Here is a 4802-nt window from a genome sequence, read left to right on the forward strand (position 1 = left end):
ATAAGGCTTTTCTCCAGTGTGAAGTCTCTGATGATAACTCAACTCACAGTTCCTGACAAAAGATTTCCCACATTCACTGCACTTATAAGGCCTTTCTCCAGTGTGAATTTTCTGATGACAATGAAGCTTATTCTTACTGGTAAAAGATTTCCCACACTGACTGCACTCATAAGGCCTTTCTCCGGTGTGCATTCTCTGATGATAACTGAGGTTACCCTTACTGGTAAAAGATTTCCCACACTGACTGCACTCATAAGGCCTTTCTCCGGTGTGAACTCTCCGATGATGACGGAGGCCATCCTTACTGGTAAAAGATTTATGACACTGACTGCACTCATAAGGCTTTTCTCCAGTGTGAAGTCTCTGATGATAACGGAGGCCAACATTAGTGGTAAAAGATTTCCCACACTGACTGCACTCATAAGGCCTTTCTCCAGTGTGAATTCTCTGATGACAATGGAGCTTATTCTTACTGGTAAAAGATTTCCCACACTGACTGCACTCATAAGGCCTTTCTCCAGTGTGAATTCTCTGATGACAATGGAGCTTATTCTTACTGGTAAAAGATTTCCCACACTGACGGCACTCATAAGGCCTTTCTCCACTGTGAAGTTTCTGATGATGACAGAGGTTACTCTTACTAGCAAAAGATTTCCCGCACTGACTGCACTCATAAGGTCTCTCTCCAGTGTGAATTCTCTGATGACAATGGAGGCTAGTCTTACTGGCAAAAGATTTTCCACACTGACTGCACTCATAAGGCCTTTCTCCAGTGTGAATTCTCTGATGACAATGGAGCTTATTCTTACGGGTAAAAGATTTCCCACACTGACTGCACTCATACGGCCTTTCTCCAGTGTGAAGTCTCTGATGATAACTGAGGCTACCCTTACTAGTAAAAGATTTCCCACACTGACTGCACTCATAAGTCCTTTCTCCAGTGTGAAGTCTCTGATGATAACTCAACTCACAGTTCCTGACAAAAGATTTCCCACATTCACTGCACTTATAAGGCCTTTCTCCAGTGTGAATTTTCTGATGACAATGAAGCTTATTCTTACTGGTAAAAGATTTCCCACACTGACTGCACTCATAAGGCCTTTCTCCAGTGGGAAGTCTCTGATGACGACGGAGGCCATCACTAGTGGTAAAAGATTTCCCACACAGACTGCACTTATAAGTTCTTTCTCCAGTGTGACATTTCTGATGATAACTCAGCTGACAGTTTCTGACAAAAGATTTCCCACATTCACTGCACTTATAAGGCCTTTCTCCAGTGGGAAGTCTCTGATGACGACGGAGGCCATCACTAGTGGTAAAAGATTTCCCACACTGACTGCACTCATAAGGCCTTTCTCCAGTGTGAAGTCTCTGATGACGATAAAGACCAGAGATTCCGGTAAAATATTTTCCACATTCACCACACTCATATGGCTTTTCTCCAGTGTGAACTGTCTGGTGTCGAACGAGGCTAAAATGTATGCTAAAGGATTTCCCACACTCATCACATTCATATGGCTTTTCTCCAGTGTGAACTCTCTGGTGTTGCACGAGTTTTGCCCTTTGGCTAAAGAATTTCCCACATTCGCCACACTCATGAAGCTTTTCTTTAGAATGAACTCGCTGGTGACGAATAAGGGTGGAGTGTTGTTTATAGCATTTCCCACATTCACTGCACTCGTATGGACTTTCTCCTGTGTGCAATTTCTGATGATAATGGAGATCAGAGATTTTTGTAAAAGATTTTTCACATTCACGGCACACAAAACACTGTATTCCATTACAGACACCATGGTCCTGAGCAAGCGTCTGGTTGCAGCCAATGGCTTTCTTGCTGAAATAAAACTGCTTTGCACATGCCCCACACCTCAATAGTTTCAGGCTGTATTGTGTTCCCTGCTGCTCAACCAAGTGGAAAATGTCTCTCAGGACTGGCCCACAACTCTCACAGGGGTGGCTCTTCTGGGAGGACAAAGCTACATTGGGATTCTTTGCCTGTGACACTCTCACAGAAACATGCTGTTCAGTGGGTGCCTCCACATCCTCTGCTCCGCAGCAGCAACCTAGAGAGGATATGAGTTCAAAGTTCTCCAGCATCACTTCGAGGAACAGGTGTCTCTGAGCCTCATCAAGGAGGCACCATTCCTCCTTAGAGAAGTGCACAGCAACATCCTCAAAGATCACACGAAAATCAGCTGGGGGCCTCGGTGGGTTAAACAGGGTGAGGATGGCAGGAGAGGAGGCAGCCAGGGGCTCAGTGGTCCCTGTTCCAGTCCCAGAACTCGTCACCGGGGAGGCTGATTGGTGGGGACCATGACTCTTGCGCCTTCTCATTCTGGCATCTCCACCAAGACCCAGTGCTGAGGATGCTCTGACCCACTTAGGTGATCCTGAGAGAAGAGGAAATGTCCATCACAAGGAGAACACTGGAAGTCAACTATTGACTGTATTTATACCCAGACATATGCCCTTGACAGAAGTCAAACCTGGGAACCTTCAGTGCACAGGCCAACACTCTTCCACTGAGCCAAACTACCTAGGGCCAACTGTTGACTTTAAAAAGGGCAAACAACTGCACTGCAAAGCATTTGTATCAGCAAGCGTAGCTTAAAAAGAGTCAGTTACCCATGTCCTAAAGTACACTTGTTGCCTGGGTTTTGAAATAATTTGGATGAGACAAACAGACTCATGTGTTTGGGCACACAAATATAAGTGAATTGCTACTGATTTCAGATGAAAAGGTGTCTGGAGAAGATGGACCTTCTAATGGAAGTAACTACAGAGAGATATAAAATAACTTTGAGAGAAATATATTTTTTTCTAGGATTAAAATTTTTTAAATGGATAAAAAAGAAGCAGTAACAAAAAAGACACTCATAACATTAAAGAAACACTAACTATAAGGGAAAACCATCTCAGTAAAAATGAAAATTAAATATATCATGTTTAGCTAAAATAAAAATCTGAAATTGATGAGTTCAACAGGGGCCAGAATTGGCAGATCTCAGGAAGGCCCATGGAGCCACATGTCCCCATTTCCTCTGGCTCTTAATGCCACATCTGTCAGCTGTGAGCTGTGAGCTGTCAGCGCACTGGCTCACTCCAACAAGACTTCCCCGAGGCTCAGCAACAGATGAAGAGAAACAGTTACCATGGCTCTGGAGATAATTTTGTGACAACACAAAGTCCTGTCCTACCTAGAGAAGATAAGGCTCTGAGAGAATTCTTGCTCTAAATGTTCCCCATCTCCAGAGCAGAGAGGCCTATATGAAGCAGTGATTTAATTGAAGGGGTTGTTTCCTCAGATACCTTCCCACATTTATTGTCAACAGCCTCCTTCTAATTGTACTTATTGTCTGCACAAAATGGTAGTGCTTAATATGGAAAGTAAAACTCTAGAAACTTAATTTTGAAAAAAAATTCTAATGGATATATACACGGGTACACCCATTGGCACATCCTCAACAGGATGAGAAAGAACTTCATAGGGAAGGGGAATGGCAAGGGTAAGGGTAAAAAGGTAAGGGGAAGGGAAGGGGACATTGATGTGAGAGAAAAATACTGTTCAGTTGCCCTCTGTACACACCCCATCTGGGGATTGAACCCACAGACTACTTTTGGGGCACAGGATGACATTATAACCCAGCAGTCGCCAACCTTTCGGACCTCATGGACCACCAGTGGTCCATGGACCACTGGTTGGCAACTGCTGCTTTAACCAATTGAGCCACCTGGCCAGGGTCTACACTATAATGTTAAAAAAACAAAACACTTTTTACTTTGAAATAGTTCAACGTACACAAGACATTAGAAAAATAGTAGAGAGAGTTCCCTGGGTGTTTATCCAGTTTCCCCAGAGGTGATCATTCCCACCATCAGGAAGAATGCTAGTTCCATCACCACCAAGAAATTCGGGAAGACAAACCAAGATGGCTGCATATGTAAACACTGGATATTGCGGCCTCACGTAGCCACTTCAAAAATACAACTAAAAGATAAAGCGGATATCATCCAGAACCACAGAAAGGCTGGCTGACTGGAAATTCTACAACTGGAAGGAAAGAGAAAAGCACATTGAGACTCAGAGGAGGTGCGGAAGTAAAGTGCAGAGGTACTGAGGCACACGCAGAAAGGGCTGGCAGCTGAGGACACGGTTGTCTTTTCAATTGGGAGGGAGTTTCAAGCTCCCGACTGGTCTGAACTGCAGTGGGACCCAGACTCATACGTGGAGAAACTGGACTGTCTGGCATCGGGCAGAACTCGAGGGCGACTTCCTCTCAGAGGTGCTTGCAGTGATTACCTGGACACTGAGACATGGGGCCACTTAGGGCAGGACTGGGGAGTAGCCATAGCTGCTTGCTCCGCCCTGTTGATCCCGAGACCCCACACCACCCAAGCTGTTGCAGAGGCTTCTGCATATGAAAGGCCTGGCCCTTTGCAACCTGAAAATTACCTAACAAACTGGAGCTGAATCAGAGCAACCCAGAACATCCAAAAAAGGCCCAAAGCCCCTCAGCAGCTTGCTTCACAGTGGACCTCACCTGGGCTCCTCCAAACCCAAACAAAGAAGAGGAATCTCTCCATAGGTCCTACTGGGTAGCCTCAGGCAGAGACTAAATTAGCACCTCCTTAGCGATCCAAGAGCCAGTGTTCCCAGTGGTCAGCGTGGGACCATCCAGATTGCGGCTCCTCAGATCCATGGGGGACACACTCAGGGGGTGGACTCAGTGAGCACCAGGGCCCCGCTGAGGCGGGTCCTGCCCCAGAGGTGTAGCTCCAGCTCGGGGGTTCTCCCACTGCAG

At 45.7% G+C, this 4802-nt stretch overlaps 1 pseudogene; it reads right to left on the bottom strand.

Moving 5' to 3' along the window:
* Positions 1-1407: 1407 nt before the first annotated feature.
* LOC106726243 lies at positions 1408-4502 on the bottom strand (annotated as a pseudogene).
* Positions 4503-4802: the final 300 nt, after the last annotated feature.

The sequence above is a fragment of the Myotis brandtii genome, unplaced genomic scaffold (assembly GCF_000412655.1).
Source record: "Myotis brandtii unplaced genomic scaffold, ASM41265v1 scaffold244, whole genome shotgun sequence".
Lineage (NCBI taxonomy): Eukaryota > Metazoa > Chordata > Mammalia > Chiroptera > Vespertilionidae > Myotis > Myotis brandtii.